This window comes from Felis catus, chromosome C2 (assembly GCF_018350175.1).
Source record: "Felis catus isolate Fca126 chromosome C2, F.catus_Fca126_mat1.0, whole genome shotgun sequence".
In the NCBI taxonomy this organism is placed as follows: domain Eukaryota; kingdom Metazoa; phylum Chordata; class Mammalia; order Carnivora; family Felidae; genus Felis; species Felis catus.
In genome coordinates, this window is record NC_058376.1 from 127,974,953 (window position 1) to 127,986,069 (window position 11,117).

The window sequence follows — 11,117 nt, forward strand, 5'->3', positions numbered from 1 at the left end:
CTCACACCCTGCTCCTGGACCAGGAGGGCGGGGGTGCCGACGCAGTGTAGTGAACGGGGTCACAGCACCTGCCTGCCAGCGGCACGGAGCCCACGCCAATCCCATTAACATTGAGAAGATGTCAAGAGCTCCCTGCCATTTTATATAAAGAATCTTTCTATTCAATAAAGAAAACAATACCTTGCACTGTTTAAAGGTTGTGTTTGGCAACAGAAATCTGAAAAACAGTGACTTAAACACAGTCAGGTGAGGGCAGGCCATGACCGGCCCATCTCGAGAGCCGTGTATCAAGGACGCTGCCCTTCATCCTGCTGCAGGACCCAGGCAGCCTGGATTCCCGTCTTTTTTGACACCTGATAGTCTACTGTCTTGGAAGTCTAGATATAACCCCCATGTTCTTCTGAAGTGGCTTTTAAAAAGTTAAGTTGAGGGGCGCCTGGGTGGCTCAGTCGGTGAAGCGTCCGACTTCTGCTCAGGTCACGATCTCGCGGTCCGTGAGTTCAAGCCCCGCATCAGGCTCTGGACTGATGGCTCAGAGCCTGGAGCCTGCTTCCGATTCTGTGTCTCCCTCTCTCTCTGCTCCTCCCCCGTTCATGCTCTGTCTCTCTCTGTCTCAAAAATAAAATAAAAACGTTAAAAAAAAATTTTTTTTTGAAAAGTTGAGTTGAGTGGGGTTCTGTCACTTGCAACAGCACCCATTTAAACTGTATACTTCCTACAGCCTCGCGTTCCTGACCCCAGTTGCAGCCAAAATGCCAAAGGTTTGCCTGAGCCCAGCAGGCAGCATGGGGTCAAGATTTATTCTTAATGGAGACGATCACTGGGGAAACCCCTGCAGCAACAAGGAGGAAGAAGCCATCTCTCAGCCTTCTGGGCACATGGGGTGACAAACAGCTCCTGTGTCCAGTCTGCAACTCCCCTCTCTGGACCTGCTGCAGGCTCAGCTGAGTTACGTCAGAGTTTCTCCTGGAGGAGCACATAAAGTGGCGAGAAGAGCCTGTAGCCTTTGAGAAATTGAATGAAGATGGAGGCACACTTGGTGGGTGTCAGAAAATGTGAGTCCTGGTACACTCTGAGAACTTCTGCATGGTGCATTTTTCCTGGGGGACCACAGTTGGTTCTATGAAAGCATAGAGAGCTGTGTGTCCTGGGGTGAGTCATCCAACCTCTCTGAGCTATAGTTCGCAGAACTGTTGTGAGGCTTGGGGATGAGGGCAGCATCCCAGCACATGGATGATGCTTTCCCCAGCTTTCTTGGTAGGTCAAAGTTTACTGAAGGGAAGTAAAATAAAATGACCCTGCCTTAATCTTTTGCTTTGGGGGAGATGTTTGGGCATCGCAATTAAGAAAATGAACTTCCATGTTAGATGTGTCTACTGCAAGCCATACTGTGCCTGCCGTGCGTAGTCGGTCAAGTTACCCCATCTCATTAGCCTGTTCCCCCACCCCTACAATGATGCTCATGATAATGCCCTGCTCAGCAGGTGTGCTGTGAGACAGAAAGCAGCACTCGCCAGCATTTGCTGATTTTGTAGCTGCTGTTAACTTGCATTTTTCTGACCTTTCCCTGGGTCGGGAGCTGCCCTTAGGGCTGCTGATGGGGAGCTGTCTCCAGGAAGAGACTTGCTATGTCTGGGGTGAACAGTGGGGTACCAGGATGACAGGAAGGAAGACTGGGGGATCCAGAGCAGCCCCCACTGCCCCTGCCAGGCCTCTGGCTATGAGAACCCGCAGCAGCCCCTGCTGGAAGGCCCTTGGCCAGCCAGCACCTCAGTGTGCCAAGGACACTGCTGACCCCACCCCAGGTCAGATGTGCGCTCGGTCGCCTGAGCTCCCCAACCCCTCCCGGCCCAGAACAGCAGGTGTATGTGCTCAGTAACTCGAGCCTACCTTCTGAGGGCCCAAGCAATTGAGAGAGGACAGACAGCTCTTTCTTCAGACAACCACAAGGCCAATAAACAACTTTTCAGGGAGACTATGGCCAGCTCAAGATTCTGCAGGGCCGGCTGTCAGTTTGGGGATTATCCAGGACCTTTGCTTCTCATAACAACAACGGCGGCAGCAACCAGCACCATTTGTTGAGCAGCCCGTGGTTGCCGGCACTGCCCCGGGTTCTTTCCACGCTGTCTCCCATTTCTTCCTCTCTACAGCCCTACGCGGAGAGTGACTGATAGAAGCAGAGTCCCCAGGGTCACAAAGAGGAGGCTTGCGCCTCAGCTCTGTCACAGGCCGACTGTTTGACCTTGAGCAAGTCAAATTAGCCTTGCGGAGCCTCAGTTTCCTCATGTGTAAGATACAGCTGATCATACCTACCTCATATGGCTTTTGAGAATGAGCTGAAGTAATGTAGAAAATATTGGTAACCCAGAGCCTGGCACAGAGTAAACCCTCAAGACACGGCAGCAGTCTCCCCACTCTAAGTGCAAGGACACTGAAGCCCATTCAGGCAGAACCTGAAGCGGTCTGACAAGCTCATGCTCTTACCCACGAGGTACTCTCTGGCACGTCTGGGTTGTTTCCCCAAGTCCCGCTAACTCTGCTAGTGAACAGAAGAGAGAGAAGAAAATCACTGGATTCAGGATTCCAGCCAGAAAGAGATAGAAAGCACCAGCTAAGACGGGGGGTGGGGGCATGGATGGCTTCTTCTTGTCCAAATCTTCTTCCTGCCCCAAATCTAGAACGTTCCCAAATCTTCCTGCCCCAAAATCCAGAACGTTCTTCAGAAAGCACTAAAGATGAGTACACAGAGAAGAAATCCCAAGTTATCTTGTTCCAAACACTGACTCTTCCCAAGGCACAGAAAGCCGCAGACCACATGTCCATGCCCCTGGGACCAAGGGCAAAGGATAAAAGCAGATGAGAATCGTCATTCAAAGGGTATGGTGACCGTCTTCGGAGAGAAGCCCTCTGTGTGTGTCTGTGTATGTGCTCACTCAGATGCCATGGGTCAAAGTGTACCCAAAGCTCTACAAAGGGTCCAAGTGACCACAATCCCCCAAAGTCTTAATTATTCTGATTATTGCTTCATTTCAACATAGCTTAAGCTGGGATAAATGTATTTATCAAGAAGACGTTTGTCATGAGGTTATGTATTTTCTTCATGACAACAATCTTATACACGACGTTTAGAAGTTTAAACCCATAAGGGTGTGTTTAAAACATAATATGTAAGCAATGCCATGTCTTTGGGTGAAAATACATTTACATTAGAACATATTAAACATGTACCGCCCAATCAGACATGAAATGTCTACCCAGACCCGGCCCTTTCCCCCTCCACTCAAGCCACATGACGCCGAGGCCCCTAGCCCAGCCCCGGCTCCCGGGAAGGTCCCGGTTAGATAAGCACATCTCTTACCAGTGTTGTGTTCAAGAATCCAATCAGCACCTGGCATCCCTTTGGCAACTGTCATGGGTCCAGGGAGGGATGTGAGGGATGTGAAAGAACATTCCTTCATCCTGTGGGTGGAGGACAGGGCTCCTTGCCCGGGCCTCACTGTGCCGCACCACTCAGCCCCACCTCTGGACTTCCTAGTTGGCAGGACGGTGAACTCCTCTGCTGAACTGGAGGGGATTTTCCACAACTTGCAGCAGGAAAGCATCCTTGTGCTGGAGACAGGCCTGGAGATAATGGAAGGGAAGGGACTCTTGAGATAACTAGGCAAAACTGAAGGCAGTAGTGGAAGAAGGTAAAGTGTTCATGAAGGAGCCTTCGCTTAAGCAATAAAGACATTTCCCTGCGTAAAATTATTTGATTGGAGAATCGCAGGAGAAGATGAAAGGAGGGCCAGACTCGAGCCCCAGCCCCCGAGGGAGAAGGACGGTCAAAGTGGAGAGAAGTTTCCTGTAGGTGGAACCACACAATCAGCCCCAAACAGCTGGCTCCCCATTTTTCAGGGAAGAAGTAAGGGAGGAGGGGAGAGACAGTGAGCCCCATGGGAGAGGGCACAGAGGGGACACGCAATTCGGCGACCACGTTCCCGGGATGTGGACACCTTTCTAGGGTCTCTGCGCCAGTTTGAACTTAAAGCCCTTGTAGACAGCTAGTATTGTCTGCCAGGGGCTCCCTTCCAGCCCCTGATATACGAGAGAGTTCTTTTTCCTTTTCTCCCAGTCCAAAAGAAGATCTTAACTGTTCTCCAGGCCTCAGTCAACACTACATTTCCTTCCACGGCAAAAGCCAAATGAGAACGAAAACTGTCTTACAGCAACTTGCTCTCATGAAACCTTATAGTGCACATCTGTTGTTTTGCCTGCCTTACACCCATTTCTCCTGGGTCTGTTGACAGCACCCCATCTTGCCCTGAGGCAGTGTGGTTTGCAGTGCATTTGACCCCACCCTGGGTCCAAGGTCCAGCCAGTGAGAGCACTGCACCTCCCAGCCGACAGTAATTGCTTCCAGTGTGGGCAGGTGGCCCCACCCCAGCCAATCTGAGCTAATGAGATGGAGCTGGTCGTGGTGGTAAGTGGAGAAGAGTGTTCTTTATCTGCTGAGCCTATAAAGGTGCTGGCCACCTTGGAGCTGCTAGGGTAGCTGATGAGAAGAATCTGCCTGAAAATGAAGCAAACGTGGAAAGAGAGAAGCAGACCAAGAAACAGACTGAGTCCTGATTATATCATCTAAGTGCCATGTCTAAAGCCAGTGTCCTGGACTTTTCACTGACATGAGCGAATGATCTATTTTCTACTTTTGCGTAATCGCTTAAGTTGGTTTTTCTGTCACTCGTAAGTGATGGAGTTTGGGTTAACAAATTTCAACGTTAGAAGAGAATGATTTTCCTTCTCTCTTACTATTTAATTCTTAGTCCTACATAAAAGGCTTAGGTTATTCCTAATGTCATCAAATGCTTGCTGTCTGACCTTGAACAAGTCCTATCCGTGTGCCCTCATCAGTAAAATGAGGGCATTGGGCCCTATCTCCCCAGTTCCTTCCAGCTCTGAAATTGTACACTTCTATGAATAGTCTCTTAGCAACCTTCACGCTCAGAATTAGATACAAAACTATTTTCTTCAAGAGAGCGGATTCAAAACATTAAAATAAAACTTGAAAAAGTTTAAATCAAATGTCAGATGATGAAAACCACACAAGGCCTCTTTTTGCAAAGCATAGAGCCACATGGCACGGATGTGTCACCTGCTAGTTTCTGGTGCCTGAAAACTCCCTCCCCGCCGCCCCCTCTCTCGCCCCTTCTCCTGAGGAATTTCCAGGTGTGGCCTCAGCCAGTCTATCCCATTTTGCCATTCGGGGATGGGGTAAGCATAACAGCTTAACAATCTTCAGACAGGTTTAAAAACAAGACTGTGGTTGCTTTGTCCGTAGAATCTCAGGTCCCTTCTCAAAGCCCCTCAGCGACTCTCTGTCACCCAGATGCCAGGTCAGATGTCTGTCCACAGGCTCCAATCCCTTCTCCTACTCCTGCCTTCTCGAGCATCCTCCGTGCATCACTTAATCTCTTGGGGCCTCCGTTTCCTCATCTGTAAGGCGAGATGGTACCTTCCTCCCAGTGTTGCCATGAGTACTAAATGAGTAACATCCCCAGAACAGCACCCAGCATGCACTGAGGACCGCATGAGTGTTCACTCTCATCTCCAACGTCATTATCCCTGAAGGACTCCTCAGTGTCCACGGGTGTTTGCTTGAGCGGGTAGGTGAACAAACATGTGAAAAGCATCAAGTACTCAGAAATATTTCATGTCCAATAGGTTATTGGTAAATACTTATGAACAATGGCATTCTAGAGACATAAAAGCGGCGATTCAGAAGGAACAAATCACACAGCCTGCTCCCCTTCCTGCCATTTCTGCCCACTCCCGGGTCCCCAACAAATCCTTTCTGTTTAGAGCTTTTGCTACTGGCTTGCAGGGCCTAGGATATCTAGTTAATGATTTGCGGATCTTGGCGTAAATTTGCTCTTCTTGGTCCCTAATATGAACTGCTCCCAAGACAACCGCAGACTCATTTCTCAATTCTGTCTCTTTAGGCTGAAAGATACCCAGAGTGACCAGATGACCCCAGACCTCAATTCCCTGGGGCACCTGGAAGTAACAGGATTTGGGAACTAATTCTCCTAACCCGTTCTTAAATGAAACATCCGGTCAGTCAGAAAGACCATGTACTGAGAGTAAGAGGAAACAGATTAGACCAGAGCCCCAGTCCCTGGTTGTCGCTTAGAGAGTTCTCTCCCAGGAGACTCACCCTCTAAGCACCCAAAAGGCTGCTCACTGGCTGCAGAACAAAGTGGGCCGGCCGATCCGGAGGCGTAAACCCTCCAAATAGCATACAGAGCAAAATGAGAACAGGCCGAGGACCTGCAGAATTGGGTTGTTACTCTCCCAAGATTTGTTAGCTGGGTGACTTTGGGCAACTTCCTAACTTCTCTGAGCCCCGGTTTCTCCCAATGCAAAGAGGGACCATGATACTCACCCCACGAAGTAGCTGTGAGAACCGAGATCATACATGTAAAAGGCCTGCTACATCAATAAATGGTACATCTCCGTTGTTTTGAATGTCCTTCCTGCTCTTGGGAAATATTTCTGTGCCGGCAGCCAACATCAGCCCCTGGATCCACTCACTCCCCCTCATAGTGATGCATAGACTCCAAATGGTTTTCATGCTTACCTCCTGTCCTCAGATTCTACCATCTCCTACATAGCTCCATGGCAGTGCTCCCTGTAAAATACCCACACGTTTGCCCGTGATTTCCACAGGCTTACAGACTCCATGAAGCCTCTTCACATGCCCTCTAGGAGCACAGCACCCCAAGGTTAAGATCCCCTGCCTTAGCTGACCTTCAGCAGCTTCTGGCCTTGCTTGGTGCTTGGCCAGTGTTCCTGTTACCCATGTGCTCTCAGCTCACCCCCAAAGGTGGGGGGTGGGGTGGTGAACAAGCCCTCACTTCACATTTACAAAGGGACATATTCTCACTTGGATGGTCACAAAAGGCTAATTCCACTCCTCCTCAGCCTCCTCTGTGTGGTGTCTGCCTCAAAAGGCACACTTTCCCAGCTTTCTGCTGAAAATCAAAGGCCCCTCCCAGGAACTGGGCCTACAGAGAGCCCACCACCCACCTCCCTCCAGCTCTCCCCGTCCTGAGCCTCCTCCCACTCTGAGGCCCACCCCTGCGTGTTTCCAGGCTCCGGTCCTGAGAGCCACCTGTCCCTGCACTTCACTGACAAGTGCCGCTGTCCTGCAAAGCTCCTCTGGGCTCTGTCACCAGGGCAGGAGGAAGAATTAAGATACCAGAGTTGAAAGATAGCAGGCTTCAGAAGCAGGCTCTAAACAGACTTGAATAGCAGGAAGTTTCAAAGGCTTTCGCTGAAGTCCTCATAAAACTCCTGTCGCCTCTTCTATGAGCTGGCAGTCCCAGGCTCTTTTAGATCTCTGAGCCACCTCCTCACTGAGCCACCAGCTCCCGTCCTGCCAAGAAAGCAAAGGGCCTTTTGTATTTAAGCCTCTCAGTAGAGAGAGACTGGTGAGGGGCTTTGGGCCCTCCCAATCTGAAATGTGAACGTCTCATAGCATCACTAAGCCAGAAATTCTCTACCCTCTCCTGCCAGGGAATGATGACAATCTTGAGCTGGAAGGGGACTTAGTCACATGCCTCCCCATGCTCATCTAGCAGATGAGGAAACTGAGGCTCAGTAAAGTCTACTTGTTTGCCCAGACCTCTTGGGAGGGAGTGGCCGAGCTGGACATGTTCATGGTGGTGCAGAATCCTTGCCTCATCTGAATGCTGCTCAGAGGGTGACATAACAGGAGTCACTGAGCCTGTTCCTCAATAGCCAGTGTTGTGGGAGACTTCACGCCATGGACAGGGCTAGGGCTATCAAACACTGAACATGAACAAATGGTCACACAGAGCTTTGAAATGGGTACGCGTCTTGGTCCGCTCAGGCTGTCATAACAGAATCCCACAGACTGGGGAGCTGAAACAACACATTTATTTTGTCACCGTTCTGGAGGCTAGAGGTCTGAAATCATGGTGTCTGTCCACAAGGGTGGTTTCTCCTAAGGCTTCCAGGGGGCCACCTTTTGGCTGTATCAGTCCTGTGACTCTATGTCTGGGCTCGCACCAGCTGGTGTCTCTTCCTCTTGTTAAATGGACACCAGTACCATTGGATTAGGGCCACCACGATGACTTCATTTTACCTTAATTACCTCTTTTAAAGACCCTATCTCCAGGTGTGCCTGGGTGGCTCAGTCAGTTAGGCATCAGACTTCAGCTCAGGTCATAGTCTCATAGTTCGTGAGTTGGAGCCTCTCATTGGGCTCTGTGCTGACAGCTCGGAGCCTGGAGCCTGCTTCGGATTCTGTGTCTCCCTTTCTCTCTGCCCCTTCCCTGCTCATGTTCTCTCTCTCTCTCTCTCTCTCTCTCTCTCTCTCTCTCAAAAACAAATAAATATTAAAAAAAAATTTTAAGACCCTATCACCAAATACAGTCACATTCTGAGGCATTAGTGGTCAGGACTTCAGTACAGGCTGAACAGCCCTGCCCGTAGTTTTCTCTTTTCAGAACATACACATTGCTAGAAGCTGAACTGTGTCACACACACGCATGTACACACACACACACACACACACACACACACACACACAAATATACTGAAGTCCTAATCCACAGGGACAGGCCCCTGGACTGTGCTGAGACACCTAAGTGCAAGACTTCCTCTGGCACCCGCTAGCTGAATGATGTTTTCCTACACGCTGGCGTGTGGCCAGATAGTGTTTAGACACTTACATCAAGCAAGGAACACGTGCAAGCGTAGAACCAATAACCCTGGGTCCCAATGAGCTCTGGTGCCTTGGGCAAGTGACTCAGTATTGCTGACACTGAGCTGTCTTTCCAGTAAAATGGGGCTAACCTGTCCTGAGCACTTCACAGGAGAGCAGGGAAGATCAAATAAGATAAAGCAAACAAATGGCAGCATATTTTGAACCGTAATCATACCAAATAAGGGAAAGTTATTAAAACTTATGTTACTTCTTCCTTGTGAGTAAACTAACATGTCACCCACAAAAAGATGACATTTCCAAAGGCATGGCTGTCATTGGCGGTGCTTCTTCACAGCCGGTGTCTGATGGGTCCATATGTCACCAGCCCTACTTGGGCTGGAGCCTGAATGAGCTCTGGGGGTGCTGAGACTTGTTCCAATGAATGGTATATGTAAAGGGTTCCTTCCTGCTGTGCCAGGGAGCTCCAGGTGGCTGAGCACTGCTTGTGCAGAGGTAGAGTGGGGCCTGAGCTGGGCCCTCGGCAATGTGGAGGACGTGAGTGGGCACTGGCATTCCAAGTGGAGAGGATCAGGGCAGAAGTCAGTGATTTGCAGAACCAGCACAGTGTGGTGGGTACAGGCCAGCCCCTGGAGCCAGGTTTGAATCTAGCTGCACATCTTTGGGCAAGGCTCTTAGCCTCATTGTGCCTCACTATCCACATCTATGACATGGGAACTTTTCATGGAGTGGTGCCCACTCTATAGGGTTGTTGTGGGGTTTCAATGAGTCATATATGATGCGGTCTTAGAGCAGTACCTGGCACATGGTGGGCGGCCAGGGAGCATTAGCTGTTATGGTTCACCTTGTTCTTTCATTAAACTCGGTTAAGCTGCTGGCTTGTGCCCAGCACCATGCTAGGCACACAGACTTGCCCTCCAGAAGCACGCGGTACACATAAATGTGAAAAACACTTGAACAACTGACAAACGCTCTCTCAGAGATAAGCCCAACCATTTATGGAAACCAGGAAGAGCACGTGGCCTGGCCTGAGTAGAAGTGGAGAGAGGACAGACATGGGACGGTAAGTCCAGAAAAGCATCCCCAAGAAGGTATCACCTGGTCCAGTCTTGAGGAGTAGTAATACCTTCAGAGGGGGCTGAGGGAAGGAGGGCACCACGTGCAGAGAGATGTGGGGGCAGTGGGGTCCCCATGGCAACTAAACATCAGTTCTGGGTTGGGGAAGCCTAAGCCCAAGTAGAGACGACCGAGAATACATCTGAGAAGCAGGTGGAAGCCAGTGCCTGGTGGCTCGGGTACCCTGCCATGGGCTTGGACTTGATCCCATGTGAGTTTGAGCAGGGAGTAGCATATTTAGATTTGTGTTTTAAGCCTGAGCACATCAAGAGCTCAAGGTGGAGGGAAGAACAGTAGAGGGGAGAACACAAAGTGACCAGCAAGCAGGACAAGGGGCCACGGCGGTGGGGATGCAGAGAGAGCAAGGACACCAGGAATACTTAAAAAGGACATGGGCATGATGTGACTGGGGGACTACATGAAGAGGAGGAAAGGGTGCTGGCCCATGAGGGTGCCTCAGAAGGAGAAGGGGTTTGGAGGAGGACGAGTCTGACATGCAGTTATAAGTCCGTAACGTGTAATTGTAAGTCCTGAGCATGGAGGCAGCAGCCCAAGGAGAGGGAGAAGATCAGGGCAGAGGCCCAGCCCAGAGTCAGGGAAGGCACAAGCATCCGGGGATGAGTAATCAATGAAGGGACCTCCAGGAAGCAGAGGAGCAGAGGTCAGAGCCCACCCTGGTGGAGGGAGGATGTGGTGAGGCTTGGCCACAGGAGGGCAGTAGAGTGCCCACAGAAGGCAGGCCAGAGAGGCAGAGGGTGAGGAGGGAAAAGGGACCGCCAGGAAGCAGAATAGCACATGTGGACCACCCTTTGGGAGGTGTGAGTGAAATGGGGAAGAGAAAAAGGTGTAAAGTAGAATGAGGGGAGAACTGTTTTTTAAACGGGAGAAGCCTGAACGAGGACCAGCTGGGGCAGAGGTGGGGGACGGGAGAAAAAAGTGCTGCCTGCAGGGCCCGGCCCCCAGGAGGGCAGAGGGCATGTGTGCCGGCCCGGGATCCTTTGGGGGTAAGTGACGGAAAACCTGATCTACCCTGACCTAAGAAACAGAGAATCTGTTGGCTCATGTAACTGAAACATTCCAAGGTAGTCTGACTTCTGGCACAACCGGATATCGGGGCTCAAGCGGGATCACAGGATCTGGCTCCTCTCCCTCTGTCTCCTGTCTCTGATTCCTCACCGGCGACCCCATTCTCAAACAGATGCACCTTTTTTAATTCTTCTTTTTAAAAACAGATATAACTTACTTCTAAAAGTCACCCTTTTAAAGTGTA

General features: G+C 50.4%; 1 long non-coding RNA gene across 1 annotated transcript in view; it reads right to left on the reverse strand.

Moving 5' to 3' along the window:
• Positions 1-558: 558 nt before the first annotated feature.
• Positions 559-11,117, reverse strand: part of LOC123380124 — a 32,556-nt gene continuing 21,997 nt past the window's right edge. Inside the window, exon 3 of the long non-coding RNA XR_006585481.1 lies at positions 559-3,621. This is a non-coding gene — a long non-coding RNA (uncharacterized LOC123380124). The remainder of the gene's footprint in view (positions 3,622-11,117) is intronic.